Genomic DNA, 18,561 nt, shown 5'->3' with positions numbered 1-18,561 from the left:
CCCTCCTCAGGTGGTCAGCCTATGAGGGAGACATTCCCATACGCCCTAGTGACAAGTACAGCAGCTACACCAACCCCAGCGACAAGTACAGCAGCTACTCAAACTCTGATCCCAGTAGACAGTGCAGCTACTCCAGCTCCAGTCACAGCAGCTACACCAGCCCCAGTGACAAGAACAGTAGCATCGTTTGAGAGTTTTGAAGGTTTTGAATTGCCTTTAGGTACCCTTGGGACCTGCCTGCTGATTGTGATGGGGATCAGCATATTGGCACACATACGGACTGTGTTTTACCCACAACCACTTTGCCTGATCTCGAAAGTTAAGCAGAGCTGGGTTTGGGTCTTGTCTGGGGTTAGACGACGATATAGGAGGACCAGCCTTTCCCCAAGGCTGGACAGTCATGAGTGGCAGGGCGTGTGGGACAGTATGAGTAAGTATCTAGTCCACTGGGCCCCTGCAGTGCTTTGGAAGCATCGGAGATGGAAGGCAGCTGTATGGAGTCCCCAGCAACAAGTTGCAGAAAGTGCTGAAGGGGACAGTGAATTATTTTTGGCCTGGTGGGCCCATGGCACTTCAGGCCACCAGAGCAGAGATGCAACATAGAGATGGACTCATGATCAAGGGGTGGACTTAGCAATGATCACTATTGCCCAGGTGATTCACAAGTGTGAAACGCGCTGCAATTAAGCAAGCCAAGCGGTTAAAGCCTCTCTGGTATGGAGGACGATGGCTGAAGTACAGGTATAGGGAGGCCTGTTAGACTGACTACATCACACTCTCTCTCCTGCTCTGAAAGACTGTTACAAGAGTTGGAGCCTGACATCATGGACCGGATGGACTCAGCAGCTTTATAGGGATTGGTCCATGATCTCTCTCTCTCTCTCTGTAAATGTATATATATGTATATATATGAGATAAGTATATTGAAAATGTGGGATCTGAGCATAACGTGAATGGTATGGAATAAGTGGTGGATACTGTCCTGGGTTCAGCAGTAGCAGTCATTTTTCTCCTTCTTAGTAGCTGGTGCAGTGCTGTGGTTTTGACTTTCAGCCTGGGAACAATGCCGGTAACACCAATGTTTTTAGTGTTGCTAAGTCATGTTTACTCTGACCAAGGACTTTCTGAGTCTCATGCTCTGCCAGGGAGGAGGGGAAGCCGGGAAGAAGCAGAGACAGGACACCTGACCCAAACTAGCCAAAGAGGTATTCCATACCGCAGCATGTCATGACCAGGATGTAAACTGGGGGCAGTTACCCGGAAGGGCTAGATCACTGCTAGGGTTGGGCTGGGTATCGGTTGGCTGGTGGTGGCCGGTTGTATTCTCTTCCCTTGTTATTTCCCTTAGCATTATTATTATTGGTGGTAGCAGGAGTGATTTGTGTTATACCTTAGTTACTGGACTGTTCTTATCTTAGCCCATGGGAGTTATATTCTTTTGATTCTCCTCCCCGTCCCTCCAGGAGTGGGGGGGACAAAGAGGGGAGTGAGAGAATGGGCTGCGTGGGTGGGCTTAAACCACAACACTGCCCACTTGTTCTAACTCCTCCTAAACTGGAATAAATGGTATGGGGATGAGTGGTGTTTGCAGATGTTACAGCTGCTGTCTTTTGCATAGAACTCAGTACTTAAACATCTACCACTTAAAGACCTTTGAGGGACTTTGTTTCAAGAAAGCTGAATCTAATTACATGTTAAGTTATTGAAACTATGACATATGTGATTACCTGCTTTAGATTGAAGTAACTTGTCACATTCCTGGTAAATAGGAGAACAGTAATGAACTTTATATGATGACTACTCAGTTTAGGCAGCTATATAGTGAAGGATATTTATTAAGGAGAAAGGTTTCATGTTGCAAGTTTGGACTTGGCTCCAGCCATCAAGTCCTGCTCTCAAAGTCAAAGCACTGTTTCAGTTCTGCTGTGACTTCCCAGGAGTCACACAGGGAGAAAATCTTTTTCTGAACTGAGAGCTCAGTCTGGGATTTTTATAGCTCCTGATCCAGGCCCTTTCCAAAGACGTGTGGATTCTGTTGCCCATATGCTCTCACATGTGCCTCCTGATGCCCCAGAGAGAACTGCTGTGTTTTCTTCCTTTTCTTCAGCCTCTATCATTTTTGATTGTGTTCTGATGTTTTGAATTACGTGTAATACAAGTTCAGAGGCTAGTAGTCCTTCTCAGTAAACACAGACTAGTTTTCTCAAACAAGCTTCTGCTTTTTTTTCTCACTTTGCTACTTCCTTTTACCCTATAGCTATGTGCTTTCCATTATAGCTCTAAAGGAATTGTCACTTTAGTTATCTCAAGAAACTAAAGCAGTTGGTTTTTTTTTAACACAAATATTGCTTGTGGTTTACTGTATGTTTCCTAGAAGACTCAAGTACAAACCTCAGTGTCTGGGAAGGGGAAGTGTTTGGAAGGTTTCCAATAATTTTTAATCCTCTGTTTAATTGCAAACTAGAAACCTGAATAAAAAAAGGGGTATGTTGTTCAAACTTAGCAAAGGTCTACGCTAAATCTCTGCTACTCCTCTAGAACCACAGGATTATTTCACAAGACATCAGTATTTAGGATGATCTATTCTCTGGAACAACAGGGCTTGTCCCTTAACTGTGACAGTTTAATGAAGTAAAAAAAGGAGTCTGAGGTGGATCACCATTCTATTTACTGGGCTGTTTCCTTCATCTTGCTTATGTTTCCCATTCTTCTTCTAGTGTGTGAGGTTCTGTGGTTAAATTGCAGGCTGGGGAGTCTGACAATTTGTGTTGTATTCCCAGTTCTGCCACAAAGTTGACATAGCAGGATGTATGGCTTAGCTCACAGCCATTTTTTTATTATAAATATAGGAACATTACAATGTGTGCAGTTGCATACCTAATTTATGCACATAGCTGTAACAGTGACCATACATGTAAATGAGATATTTGCAGATGCAAATAGCTACTTATGCATATAACAGGCCAACAGGAACACACAGTGGTAATTATACCCACAAACTGTATGAATGAATGAGCAGACATGTTAGGAAAATCAGACTGCTGGCTTCACTGTTCATTTATACCATTTTAAGACCACAAGAATATCATTAATATTCCTAACCATGCTGAAGCATGGCTTATTACCATTTGTAATGAGCTTTAATATTATTAAGTGGGAGGTGCTAAAGATCAGCATTTTTTTTTAATCTGTGCCTGGGAGATTAATTTATTTCATAGATTCTTCCCTTTGGGTGATCTTGAAAATTTATGAGTTCGTGCTTGGCTCATATTTGCAGAACTTTGTATCACAGGGCTGGCTAACCCAGGTAAATGTGTGTTGTTATTCCCTGGTTCTGAAAAGGAAAAACAAGAGCGTGGAGATAAAATGAAGTTACTCTTTCAGTGCTTTTAAACCCTTCCCTGAGTGGTGCCGTGCTCTAGGAGGCAGGGTGGGACTGGATGTGGAGTCTGGATGTGCTTGTTTTGTAACTTTGCTTCCATTCCTCAGGCACTTCATGTACAGCCTAGTCAGTGTGATAAAGTAGCAACAGGGGAGAAAGGGAAGGGAAAAGAGCCTGTCAGAAAGAGCTCTTTAAAGTCAATACTCAGGTGACTGAAACGTGAACATCCTGCTTGGGGTTTTTCTTTCAGGAAGAACCAAACCAGAGCACCCTGCCTAGGAAACGAGGAAGCTCTGCCAAACACAAAGTCAGGCTAATTGCATGAGAGACCTGTTCACCCGAGGATGGTATTGATCCAGGAGATTTAAACCATCTATTTGCCAAGCTGTATATTCTAAGTAAGTGCTATTTATGAGGCAGTACTTCCAGAACATCATTCCTACTCTTGGCTAGCCCTTGCATTGTTATGCCCTACCAGAGAGTGATTGAGAATCAGTTATGGCTTGGTTGTTTCCACCCAGCTCATTTCTTTTGAGAGTTGCAATGGAAAACTCAATATCTTTTTATCAAATGTTCATTCAGTAACACCAAATTACAAGCAAATGTAAAAGCAATTATCCAGGATAAAATAAGGTAGCAGAAATATAAGTATTTGTTTAATATCATAAATTTTTAATTCTGTATTCTCAATTCTTCCTGATTAGGGCTGTATTTCATGACAGACGACCTTCCAATATACCCTGTGTATGTGGCTTGCTAACTGCTTGGACGGGAGGACACGGTAAGTGTTTGCAGTGTGAGGGTGGTGAGCCACTAGGACAGGCTGCCCAGAGAAGCTGTGGCTGCCCCATCCCTGGTCAGGGTGGACAGGGCTTGAAGCAACATGGTCTAGTGGAAGGTGTCCCTGCCCATGGCAGGGGCTTGGAAATCATTAAGGTCCTTTCTAACCCAAACCATTCTTTATGGACATGGTGGGACAAAGGGTTGTGTGCTTGGATCTTTTGGGAGAAAAATAGTTTTTCACCCAGGTTGCAACAACCAGAGCAAATTTTTCCCAGGTACCTTAAGACAGATACAGGTTTAATACTTTCATTAATTACTAATGCCAAAAGTGACTTATTTTACAGTGAATTATTAGTAAACTTTCAGAAGTTTCAGAAGTTGACCTTAATATAGATTTTTTTTGTATTTATCCTTTTTTAATTATTTTTTTTCCAAGAAGATAGCTCCTATATACAGTATCTGCTGTAATACAAAGTACTTTGGTTGCATGGAAGTAATTGGAAAGATATTATATATCTTATATAAGTTATTATTGAACCCTACCATAAAAAAGTTTTGAGAATATTTGTTTTGTGTCTACTTTGGTTCCTTCTTTTTTTTCTCAGTTTTCCATTGTCTCTGTGAGGGAACCTCTCCTTTGTGCACTAACTATGTAGATGCAGTCTTATTATGTTAATATCACAAATAGAATGCTGTTTTGGCTTGTAGAGGGGAGTATTACTGGGACCAGGGCTGTTGCATTCTCATATTAATTTGAACTGGGACACTAGTAAGTGTTCACTATAAATAGCATGAGAGGTAGAAATGTTAAAAAAAAAAAAAAAAATCATTGCTAAAGATATAGCTGAAGCAAGTAATAGGAATATGGTTCTCCAGTTAATCTCCAGGGAACAGCTCTTTCATTTAACTTTTGAATATTCAGATGAATTTTAAATTGTGTATAGCTGTATCTCCCCTAAATGCATCCTACTCATTGATGCTAATGGAGTCATTTAGAATTCTGAGATTCTGAGCTTTATCTAATAACTTTGTAAACTTAGTTTAAATTGAGGTTTATGAGTCACATTAGAAGTTGGACAGCTACTAAAAATAAATTTGTAATCCTGTGATAGGCAACCTTGAGAAACTTTGTGCACTGGCTCTCAACTCATCTAAACTCTAGTGAATCTTGCTTGTCTGGAAATCTCTATGGAAATCTGAGGAAGTTAAGGAACTGTCTCTGATATTGAAAGCAGAGAAGATGGAGGAAAGTCTGCAGTAAGATCTGCCACTAACTTAGTGAATGACTTTGGGTTAAGTGTCCAGATGCTGAGGTTAAACCTCAGCAAGAATTAATTTAATTTACTGTCACCTTTTTTCTTTTGCAAGCTAATGGCTACCAGTGTTTTCACCAGAAAAATTTCATAGATGTACCCCAAACTGCAGTTTTGGTGCTAGGACTGAGAAAATCAGCTTTATTTTACACGGGGGGGTTAAAAATCTCTAACTGGTATCTGTCAGATGGTTTTGTACCATAGGTCCTCCATATGCAAAAGGCATGGAGGCTTACTACCATAATAATGGTGGTTACACAAGTTATAGCAGGTTAGAATGATTAGGAAAACCCCTTTGTGATGTATTTATTCATTTAAGCTTTAACTATTATTTAATCAAGAACTGGTGACTTGTTTAAGAAACGAAACAAAACAAAGCAAAAAAAAAATAACAAAACCAAACCAAAACCAAAAGACCCAAACCAAAAACCAAACAAATAACAACTAAAACACCATAACTGTTTTTTTTTTTGCATCTTAGTATAGATTCAGTTTAGGATTCACTTGGCATTTTATCACTATGCATGCAAGTCCTTAGGCTACAAGAACCGGTGTATGTATGTCTCTCTTGGATAAAACAAACTGAAATTGAGAAGAAAAATTATGTTATTTCTTATTTAAGGACCTTTTGTTACCTTATATGTTTACTGGAATATTTGATAATGAAGATAGTAAGTAGGTGATACATAGCAATTTTTTATTTCTTTTTCTGAGAACTATTTAGTTTTAAGATTTATGTTTTTTTAGCAATGTCAGGAAAAAGTCTGTGTAGAGGCAAGAAATAAACAGCAGGATATGAATCTGGAAGACATTTAATGACAGAAAGGAATTTCAGATTTTGTGAATGATGTCTATTTTGCTCAAATAATAAATAAACCAAAACTGCAGCTCCTAAACCCACTAGCTCTACCCTGTGAAGTTTATAAGCAACTCTCAGTTGTACAGCTTGAGAAAATCTCTAGCACAAATACGAAAGTCTTGTTTATATAATCTCATGATGTGATGCAGTTAAGGTGAAGTGTACTTAGTATAAAGATTATAAATATGCTTCTCTATGAACATGGCACTTTTAAAGGACTGTAACAAGATGGCTTAAGTAGCAGACACAGCACCTCTTTGTCTGCATTGCAGCAATAATTGGCTGAAGAGGCAGACAATGTTAGTGAACATTTGTCTGCACTCCTTGGAAAATGTCTTCAGTCCTGGCAAATGTATTTGCTCTGCAATTCATTTTGTAGGTATTGAGCAGAGTGCCATTTGCCTATCAAACCATGATCTCTTTAAGCAGATTATGGTTTATTGCTTATCAGCAATGTTTATCAGCATCTGAAGGGGAAGGAGCATTTCTGTGACGTCATCCCAGCAGGTAGTGACATTTTTAATGCTTGATGACATTTCCTCTTGTAAATAGACAAGGGAAGTCAGTAGGTGCAGCATTGCTTTACCTTTTGTGAAATGTCACTGCACTGAGGAAAGCGAGAGAAATCCTGTATATTATTTTATTGTGTCTGGGAAAGAGAAGGAAATTACAACAAAAGGCTCATAGTGCCCTATGTATTTCCTACATTATTTGCCAAGGTTGCTCTAAGAAATACCAGTGAACTTCAACTGCATGCATTGTTAGTTTTTATAATAAATAGCTCTCTTACTCAAATCCCTGCCTCTTTACACTTCTAATGCTCCTGACTTAACTCATGGAAAACACATCTTTTACAACCCTACCATCTGTCCTCCAGGATTTACTTTAAAAAGATTGTAACACCAAAAAATGTTCCTTTCATCACTCCTGTTTGCTTTCTAGCACCTGAACTGATACTTAGATCATTAGGTCATTAGAATAATGTTTCCAGTTTTGGTCCCTGCTCTTTTTATTATCATTTGAGTCTCCTGGCTGTCACTTGTCTTCAGTCATCTTGCACCCTGGCATTCCCTGAGAAGAGTGATGTCATTGTGGCACTTGGCTGTAGCACTTTTTTCTCTACTGTCAGCATCCTGAGACTTTTGTGACCACAGATTGCAGAAAAGGAAATACAATTATTCTGAGTATAGTCATCCACAAGAGACAACTTGTATGATCTGCAGTGTTACCTTTATCTTTGGAAAGCTGATCCCAAATAGATCTGTGAGTTGCACAGAAATTTGAGTCTAATGTAAAAATGCTTCAGGAATAGTTTGGTGCAAGATTTTGTTCCTAAAATACTTCTCCTGAATGTCGTCTGTCTTTCTAGTCTGAGCTGCAACCAGCTGGTTTTCATCCAGTTCGCTGTTTTTGCCAGCTACTGAGAGCAGTTGGCACCATCTCTGTCTATCTCATATGAGAAAGCAGCATAGAAAAAGATATAATCAGTATGCTAACAATAATATTTATAGCCCAGGCTCATTAAATGATCATTCCCAGTAGCTTTCCTTCAAAATTGAACTGAACCCACAGACTATTCTGACCTCACAGGACCTGGTTTATTTGGTTATTTAAGAAATACTTAAATTCTGTCTTCTAAGATCAGTCTAAGGATTAGCTAATATAAGGACAAAATATCCTGTATTTGCTATATCAACATTCATTTGGAACAGCAGCACACCACTGCAGCTATGCCAGTGGTCCCCACCCAGTGGGTGCTGATGGCTTATCCATGACCCTTTCTGTCTCACTGGTGCTCCCTCAGGGTCTCCCAAACCTCTTTCTGTCTCCCTGAGCACCTCATGCTGATCACGCTTTCTTGTTTTGAGCTGTTTCTTCACTATGATGCTTTTGAACACCAGCAGCACCAGGCAGTGTTGAGATGCTGCTGTGGACATCTCTGCACTTCTCATCTCTTGCAGAAAGATCCTATGTCATTACAATTAATACTTTGATTTCATCATTTTATTCTATATTCAGAGGTCTTCTTGTGTACAGTTAATTGAAGGGCCACCAGCACCCTTGTCCAGCATCCTTACTTCTTTTCTCTGTCTAATCTTTGTGCCACCAAGTCTTTTATCAACAGGTTATCTATGGAAGTTTATTACTTGTTCTTAAGACGAGATGAAAGCTCTTCATATCTTATCTCTTTTGAGCCTACAACACACAGCAGGTATTGAGTGTGATGAATTTGCTAGGCAAGTTGCTGTCTTGGTCTTCCCATTCTCTATTAACTCCAGAAAATACTTCCTCTGTACCCAAAAGTTAGATGCCCACCATTTGTTCTTCTGTTTTCTTGATCACTTTATAAAAGTGCTGGTCCCACTCCATCTGCCTAAATGAAACTGGAAGAAAAGTGTTTCGAGATTTCCTAACAGAAATTGTTCAACACCACTCACAGAAGACATGGGAAAGAAATCCCTGGATTGTGATACAGTGCAGCTTGGGAGGCTCACTATGATTAGCACAATTTATCCTCATCATGTTAGAGTGGCTGTGCCATCAATATTTGAAAGGGCACAAATCATCTTCCAAAGATGTGGTTCTGTGAGTAAATTTTGCACCCACTCAGTTTGAGCGGGTTGCAAATACATTCACACGTTCTTCATCACAACTTAGCAGCAGCAGCAGTATGTATTCCTTTTAAAGGAAGCTGGGATGAAAAAAGCTGCCTCTAAAAAAGGCAGATTAATCTCTCGGAAACTCCCCACTGGAACATTGTAGCAGTAACTGGCAGTTTCCTCGATCCAGGTAATTTATTCATGAAACTTATGGAGGTTAATCAAAAGTTCATATAATTGTAATAAATAGAATACATAATGGACTAATCATGCAATTCAAGGCATTTTGTAATTTATTTGAAATATCAGATAAAAATAACTAAGAGGTGTGCCAGGAAGCCAGCAATAATTTGGAAACTGATGAGCATGGCATACCTGCTGAACTATGAATAGATAACATAGTGTCTAAAAGTATATAGATAAATATAATAAAGTAGCAAGTATTCCACAGGTGTACACTTTTTGAAGGCTTTAAAATTGATTCTAAAACTCACATTGCCACCTCTTGTGCAATCTGGTTTCCAGTGGAGCCCTTCAGCAGCAGGGCTCTGAGGAGTCATATGGTTAGGATCTGAGAGGCCTTAGGAAAAGGAGATCCATTTGTTCCCTGTAAAGCTGAAGCAAGCATATTAATCAGACAGCATTCATGACCAGTGTATTACTATAGCAAATTTATTATTTATTTTAAAATAAAATTAGAGGGAATATTAACTTTTGAACATTAATGTATGTTTGTTAAAAAAAGCATTCTGATTTTGACTCTTGGAGTCGAAAATAAGCTTGTGTGTTGATGTTTATTACGACTTAAATGGTAAGTGCAGGATGAGGATCTAGGATGTACCCACCCTACCTACTGCACCCAGAGAGCCAAATCTGACTGCAAATCCACTGCACTAGTATACCAAATATGTAAGCATAAAATAAACATTCATTGGTTTGCTTTTTCTTTACCCAGGAAGCATTTGTTAAAGATTAATAAGGACAGAAGCTATGCTATAGGAACACTCTTATGTTCAGTGTTCAGTGTCCTTTGTGGCAGAAAAGAATTATATGCCATATGTGGAAGCACACAGACACAGAAAGCATGTATTTTCTCATGAATGCATAGATAAGAGATATCTATAGGTATAAAATACCTATAAAATAGATATGTGTACCTATGTAGGGATGTGTTCTGAGTGATGACAGATTACTGAACAGTGGCACAGGTTGCCTGGAGAAGCTGTGGAGTCTCCATCTGGAGACGCTGGATATACTCAAACACTGTCTGGAGATGGTCCTGGGTGGCCTGCTGTGGGTCACCTGCTTGAGCAAGAGGGCTGGACAAGATGAGTCCAGGAAGTTCCTTTCAACCTCAACCATTCTGTGACCATGTGAAATTCCACATTTGAGAAAAATACAAGCTTTAGTGGGGGAAATACAGTATTTGAAAATATTTTATGTGTTTTCCTTATTGAAAATGTAATTTTACAGTTGGCTTCTTGATAGCTATTAAATTTTAAATATTTTTCATTTTGCATAAAAATTTTGTATGGTTGGGCACTGAAAATAAAGCCAGGTAAAAACTAGTCTAATACACTGCCTAAAACCCTGTTTTCTAGAAAATAAAATATATAAAATAAAATGTCCAGTTCTAAAAACAAATCCTCAAGCAAACAGTGTCAGCTGCAGAGAGGGTGAGGAGATGTAATCCACTTTCCTGAAAAATCCCAGATACAGAGTTGAACACCCTAATAAGGAGATCATACAAAAAGAAATATTAAACATTTCACAGGAAGGCATTTTTCAGACCTTGATTGGAAGACTTTCAACTCAACAGTTGCTTTAATCAGTTTAGTCAATTATATTCAGGGGAATCACTTCAAAAGCACAAGAAAATTTCATGTTATGCCTTGTAAGTGATGAATAACTTCTAGGATCTGTTCCCTTCTTAAACCCATACAAAAAAAGATGAAAAGATTAGCACTTCCCATAGCACCTTCACTTGCCAGGATTGCCTTGAAAGCAGTATGTAAAGCATGGTAGATTTTAAAACTAAAGAGGCTATTGTGCAGAAATTAATTGATGGCCTTGTTTTGAATGTGTGATAGCAGCAGAAGTAATGAGTGTAGACCTTGTTTCAGCATTTTGCTTTCCAGCACCCGGCAGAAAAGTTGGCAAGCTGAATTCTAGCAGGTAAGTGCTTTTTTTTTTCTGAAGCAGGCAGGCTTTTTGAAGCAAGTGTGTAAGCTCCTCACTCAGGCTATATTCATTTTTTTTTCTTTCTTATAGGCACTTTTTCTTTCAGGCAATCAAATCTTTTTCTACTCTGTAGGCAAGCTCCTTCTTTTCAGGCAGGTAAACTTTTTCCTCCCCCACTCTTTCCCCCGGTAAGCAAACGTAACCTAAAAGAAAAGGACAGATTAAAGCTGTTTGCCCGTAAAACTCTGCCACCTTCATATACGAGGAACTTGTCTTACAAACTACTTCCTTAACAGTGTTTGCTATTGAGCAAGGACAAACCCCAAATGTCATTTCACGACATAATCCACTGTCAGAACTGGCACTAGCCAGCAGGCCTGCTGGTGGTCACTCACAGATAACAACTGTGGAGTAGGCATAGCAATTTTTTTTTTTCCACAGAATATGGTAAGTCAGGGTTGAAGAGTATTGGGAAGGAAGGGTGGGATAACTTGTGCTGCCTCTGTCATGTCTCATATATTCTTGAGACTTAAGTTTGCAGGACTTGTCAATGAGTTGTCAAGCTGGAATTCCTCAAAAACATGCCATTAATTGGCATCACATAAACACACTGTGTGTATTTTTTATAGTACCAGTAGTGGACTTATTATTTGCCCACTTCTCCATTAACAGTATTCATAAATACATATACACTGGATCTGTAAGCTGATGGTCCTAAGTGCAATTGAGTAGGAACTAATGCTTTGGAACCTTCATGTTTAAAAGATGGTAATATTTAAGTACTGAAGTTTGGAAATCTGAAAATAACGTTCCTTTTGTAGGCTAATATCCACCTTTTCACTGAGACCGCAGTTTACATGATTACTCCTTGTAGAGGCCTAAACACATTCATCCTGTTTATAAAATGCATGGTACAGTAACCGTAAATAAAAATTCCTATCAATATTGTGCCAAGCAAGAACTCCTTGCAATATCAAAAGCTTTGCAAGCTTATTTTACAAGACTTCATTCTAAATCATACAAGTACAGTTTAAGAACACTGAAAAAAAAGCTAGGTTAAGACATTGAAGTTGATTGCACTGCAAAAGTCTAAAAATTAAATGTGACTGTCTGAACCCAGTTTTGAAATTCCTATCACTTGGAATAAAATTCTCTATTCATTAAAATTTTGTATTTTAATGGGAGAAAGATTAATTATTTTTTTTTCTTAACTCCCCAAGGTTGTTTTCTCAGTATTTGAAGTATTTAGGCTATTGATTAACATCTATTCCTGAAAGTGTTTTTTTCTACAGATCATGTAAGTGCTTCAAATTTCATAGGCACAACTAGCTGAACACAAATATTCGCTGATAGGAGATACATGCCCTATCTCATCTGCAGGCTTTGATAGTTGTCACTTAATATCATATCTCCATTTTCACATTCACACAAAAAAAAAGCACAAAAAATAATTTGGTTTTTGGCTGCCTTGACTGGCATCTTCTTTACAGTTATGCACCTCATCTTATTAATGTTGCAGCATGCCTGACTTCACATGCAAGGTGTCTGTAGGATACCCCATCATTCTGAGCAGATGGAGAGGTGCCAGACCCAATGGACATGACTGGGTTTTGTGCAGGATGTCATGATGATCATCACTGCAGTGCTACAGAGGACAGCAAGGCAGCTGTGCAAAGGCCCTGGGTAACTTGTTGGATGTCAGCAACGCAGCAAAATATTTTCACTGTACCTTTGAGCACATGGAAGATGTAGTACATTTCCTGAAGAATACCATACATATTTAATTGAGCTCCTTGCCCAGTGAGTCTAACATGTCACATCAGCTCTTACTCAGTGCCCTTACACAAATCTCAGACATTACTTCTGTTTTTTCCTTTACATTTTATTCTTGTGCAACAACCGCCTATTGCTTTTACTAATTTGCTGCAATATTTGCTATGAATGCATCAGGTGAAAATAAACAATGCTATGGCTTTTGCAGATGTTAGATAATGTCTCATGTGGGCCTGGTACCTGGAGATAATTACACCTTTTAGTAGATTTACGCTGCCCATTTTATTTCCTGTCACCTGGGGAATAATTATATGCTACCTGCCTGCCTTTTCATACTGTTTTATCAACTATTTCTTTTATTTATGTACAGTGGAACTGTTGGGACCAGTAACTTTTATTTCCTCCATTTATCAAAATATTTAACTAGCATACTCCAAGGTGAGTCATCATTAAATAATGGTCCAGGGCACTGCTGAGGTTAAGTCTGAATCATTATAGTTGTTTCTCCGGCTCCAAAACCCCCAAATCTCCCTTCTGGCAGTGCAAAAACCTTGACAGCTATGGGCTTAGGTCACACCATTTAGTATCAAGGAACTGTCAGATCTTGTTTTCTTTTTGCTATTCTGCTCATTAGTCAAAGCAGATTCTTTTTCTGCAATAGGTCTGCATATTTCATCCTAACCTAGCATATCCTCAGGAGTGTGATCCCAGGATGATCCACCATACAGGGTGAAAACATCAGTGCTCTGTCACAGGAAACCAACTGTAACATCTTCCTGCATTCACTTACACAGTCTGGCAGTTTTGCAGGTAGCCATATTAAAGAAGCAGCCTTCAATTTCTCTTTTTGTTTGGTTTTTTTTTTTTTTTTTGGAACATACCTTGAGGAATATGCATGTAGTGATGCTCTCCAGGGATGGCCAGTACTTGACAGTATGTTGCTTGTGGATGACTTAAATCAAACAAAAACTCATCCATAATTTAAAGGTAAATAGAAATTCAGCTATAGAAAAACATGTTTCTATTTCCTTTGTAATCTATTTGTAAAATATATGTGGAATTGAACTACAGTGTTTTACTGTCATCATCATCATCACCATCATCATCATCATGGCTTGACTTCATGAATGAAGATTTGGGAAGGGCTTTATGCACGCTTACTACAAGCACACTGATGACTAAAAAGGCCAACGTGGGATAGGCAAATCTGGTTGCAAAAAGCACAGTGAAAGGTCTCCTTGGGTGACATAGGCGGGGTGCGATTTTTTCTACCTTGTCTTTTCTCCTCAAGACTAATTCTGCGTGAGTTCTCAAAGGAGACAATGGTGCTATGGAGCGACCAATGTCCTGAACCGCCTGCATACAGGGTTGGGTCTGCGGCTTCCAGTGCACCTTATCACCTGCCATTTCGTCCCTCGCCTGTCTCTACAGGGCTTTGCAAGTGTGGGTAAACCCTTCAGGCCTGCGCAGTGGATTTTTCAGGTGAGGCACAGCGTGCGTGGAACTGGCTCCACCCTTTACCCCTGAGGTTTATCTGCCAGGGCCTAGCGAGCTTGGACGGTGACAGCAAAGTCCTCAGGTCATAAGTTTGGTTAGAGTATCCTTCTCTTAGATGGATGGACTTACAGAGCTAAACAAGCTCCATCTGCCCAGGTTTGAAGTTAGAGTTTTCCTTCTCCTAGGATGGTTGCCAGAAGGCTAGTGAGCCCATCCTGCCCATGAACACACTTTGTCTGATCCTTCAGCTGAGACCTGTCTGGCATGGGAGACCCTACTGGAGGTATAGGCCACCACCAGCATAGCTCCCAACCTCACAAGAGCACGCAAGTTCTTTACTCACAAAAAGGGGATGTCTGTGAAAGAGGGTGTTTTACTGTAACTTTTTAATAAAAGACTGAACAGGTTTTTGAGTGCAGACAATTTTGCATGGATAATATTCTAAAAGCATTGCAACACAAAGTCAAACTAAAATCTCCTATTCAAAGTACATGAAAAATCAACCCCTGATGTACCTTAATTGTGGGGTTGTGAATGCAACACACTGGTTTTCCTCTGGGCTTTTGATTCATTCAGAATACTGAATGGACTACAGAAAACTTCATCCGGTATAGGAAATGGAACACAGAGCTGTCCACTGGTTTGTCCTCATGTTTTATTCCTATCCTCCTGTTCTGCTTATGTCAGCAGCCCTCATGGGGTACTGCTGCCTTAAGGCTTAGGATACGCTTATTATCCTAGCTCGCCTTTATCATTCAGGCCCTGGGTAGTTGTTCAAGCAGCTGTAGACATGTGTTCTGGGCATTATCTGGGAGGACTTCAGTGTGCTTGCCCACAACTGGTGCTCATCACTACCATTATTTTCCTTTCTGTTCCTCCTGTTCACAGGCTGGATCAGAATGCCCCAATGACATCACTCATTTTTGTCTCATAGCTATCCTGTAAGGAAGGTTCTCCCCATTTTATGGGTGAGGAATTTGTACTTTAATGGCAAAACAGCTCATTTTAGGGTTGCAAGTTGAAAAGCCTTCTCCCCCCAATATTATTATATTTTGTGAAATTTTAGAATCCTTGGAGCTGCTAATCATACCTCATGGTGAGCATTCACAATCAGGTGAATACCCTCTTAGTGATCATTATGTGACAAGGACAGAATAAAATGAGAATTAAAGGAGAAATTAAAGAATGTGCTTAGAGAACCACAGGCTGTTTTCTTGCAGTGTACTTAGTTCGTAAACACATTAGAATACATGTGCATTTCTGTAAAACTACAGTTCAAATATACAGTTGAACTGTTGAACTTGAACAAGTTGAATTTGGCTTGTGCCCCCACCACCCAAAAAGTAAAGGAAAATAATAGCAGAAAGTCACACTGCCTAAAAGCATTGGCCAGGTACAAGGAACTGCCTGTTCAATGTGCAGTTATACAGTGTTTTTTCTCTATCTTTCCTCATTGTTTGTCATGGAGGGTTTATTTTACAATGCATTACAGTAATCCTGAAGTAACAAAGAACCAAAGTGTTGCAACACTGTCTTGAATAGGCTCTGCTTTCTGTTGAGCAGAACTGATGCTCAGCACAGGAAAATGCTGACCTACAATTCCTGCGGTAGCATGGAAGCAGGTAAGATGCACCAGCATTGTATTTTTAAAATAAAGTTTTGTTTTTAAAACCACTAAAAAGAATTATAATAGCCACACAGTTACACATCGGGTAGGACTAATGAAGAAAACGGATCAGAAATGTATAGTATGAAGCAAATATTTTTTTTAAGGATACATAAATGGGTAAAAAATAAGTATTCTAATAAAAATATGATATTGTTTCAAAAATATTATTTTCCAATAATTTATAGCAGAAGGTTATTACAAGAATCCGTTTTTACTCTAGTAGCAAAAAACTTGTATGCTTGTTTTTTCCTATTTTTGAACATAATATAAAATTATGTTCTTGTTTCAATTTATTTTTAAGTTCCTGAGGATTGATCCATGTCCTCAGGTTTAAGCTGTCTACAGAGGCCCCCTTAGAGCACTCAGGGAAAACTAAGCAGTTCCATAACAGGATTCATCTTATCCCAAGGAAGGTAGCTGAAGTAGGTCAGATGAATAACCTTGGCAAAGTGACTACAGCTCTCCTTTTAACTGCAGAGGTGGCAAAAGCTCAGCAAAGGTGTGGACATCTACTGGACTGTCGTCTACAATCAGTAAGATAGTGTCTCCATATGTGTAGGGTTTTATTTTTTTTTTCTCTTTCCATTTAAATTGCTGTTTGCTGCATCTAAATGATATACAAATGGGAAGAGGAACTGCAGGAAGATGTTGTCTAGGATATCAAAGTGGCCTCAGATACCCTTTTGTATAAACACCAGCAGTACATTTAATTGCTTTTGATCACAGCATGATATGTATGAAGAAATGATAAAATCCCAGTGCTTGCATATTTGGTGAAAAAGAGGGAAAGATGAAGAATAGAAAAGCTTCATAGTAAGGTCTTATTTTTTTATATTTTTCGGAATATGTATTAATCCATGGATGCAGGTGGGTTTCCTGACCCTGGAAATTTCCCACGCAAATCCACAGATGTCCACAAGTAATCAAAGGTCAGCCTTAAAAGTAGGCTGGCAAATTTAAATTGGTGATCCATTCAGCATTTGTGCAAGAACAATATTTGATATGTGAAGTAATGGTATCACTGGCAAATGCATTATATCTGCTTTACTTACATCTGTTTCCATGCACCTGTTGATAGACATCTATGGTTTAGTAGTAGTACAGTTATCAATAAAAAAGTAAACATGAAAAATAATATAGACTTGATGGAGTCAAAGCCTTGAGATAGTCATGAAAAGGGTGCATATATTCTTACATATTATTGGTTCCACGTAAAGCAATGCTGGTTAAATGTAATTTTTTTTTTCTTTCATAAGAAGTATCTGAAACTTGTATTTCCATTGCTAATCTACTAAATTGCAAAGTGTCAGTGAAACGAAAGCAGGACTGGAATTACTTTCTAGTACTATGGTTGCGATTGTGTACTCTTCCAGGCTAACCTGCTTTGAGAAATTATTGTTGAAAGAAGAAATTGCTTTCTGACTCTAATAATCACAGAGATCAATGATCTTCAAACTAACATGCTCCTGATTTTTAAACATCCTGTTCAGGATTTTGAATAATGTTACTATAGGAAAAGAAAAAACATCCATAAACAGAGGGATGCAATTCCAGGAAACAGTTCTTCCAAGATAGATATTCTTTTTTTTCAGTGTGCTGGATCCTAAATTGATCTGCAGAGTAAATATAGTTATTATGAAGTGGCCAGGCAAAGCATAACTGATATACAGAAAACACTACAGATTAATATATGCTGCAAAGGGATTTAGCAACATAATGTGTACCAAGGCACTCTCGGAGCTTGAAATTAAAACATGCATGCAACATCCATAAAAATATGGTTTGGCTTATTTCCGCTAAGATTCCTTTCTGAGAAAAATGAGGAATTTTTTTCTGACTGTTGGCTCCCCAGCAGTTCTTCTAGTTCAAACCACCATCTGCTTTCAGACATAAATTACACACACAGTTTAGAATAACTCTTCAGCAACACCTTCAGAATAAAAAGACATGCTTGCATTTGCTTATACTTTCAAGTGTTCCTTGAAGAGTCATTTTAGGGACCTTCTCACCTTCGTCAAAGGTAGCAGAAAGGATAGATCTATGAAAGTTTTTCAACTAAATGTGTCATTCCATCTCCCAAATAAGGTAGCTACATCACAAGTCTGGTGAACATAACCTTTCTCAACAGTCTGCCCACAGGCTCCCTTCCAGTACTTACAGCACCAGTTGAAAGTCAAAGGGTCCTTTAAAAGTTTAGCAGTTCATGCAGCTTTTTAAAGGCACTACAATGAAATAAATAAATTTTAATTTAAAGAAAGGTAACTGTAAATTCGCATCACTTACACAATGTTACATTCAAAATGTTGTTTGCAGTAAGGCAAATAATATATTATTAGTATAACTGAAATCACTAGAATCTCATTATTGTTAGTCCAGTAAAAGATGGAACAAGAATGCAGTTAGGATTTTTGCATGCATATTTCTTGGTTTCTAACCCTTTTCCTGGTGCCATGCTCCCCATTTCCAGATCCTCGGGGCCCTAAACCAAGAGGTTTCACACTGGT

At 38.9% G+C, this 18,561-nt stretch overlaps 1 long non-coding RNA gene across 1 annotated transcript; it reads left to right on the top strand.

The window, feature by feature from the left end:
* Window positions 1-13,766: 13,766 nt before the first annotated feature.
* LOC133275714 (uncharacterized) lies at window positions 13,767-16,584 on the top strand. The gene is made up of 3 exons (XR_009745665.1): window positions 13,767-13,878; window positions 15,857-16,010; window positions 16,359-16,584. It is a non-coding gene; the product is annotated as an uncharacterized LOC133275714 (long non-coding RNA).
* Window positions 16,585-18,561: the final 1,977 nt, after the last annotated feature.

This window comes from Pezoporus flaviventris, unplaced genomic scaffold (genome assembly GCF_033815535.1).
Source record: "Pezoporus flaviventris isolate CSIRO_AGI_PZ_B2104156 unplaced genomic scaffold, CSIRO_AGI_Pfla_v1 ptg000002l, whole genome shotgun sequence".
NCBI classification, from domain to species: Eukaryota; Metazoa; Chordata; class Aves; order Psittaciformes; family Psittacidae; genus Pezoporus; species Pezoporus flaviventris.
Note: the sequence above shows the minus strand (reverse complement) of the source record. Positions and strands in the feature narration are given on the sequence as shown.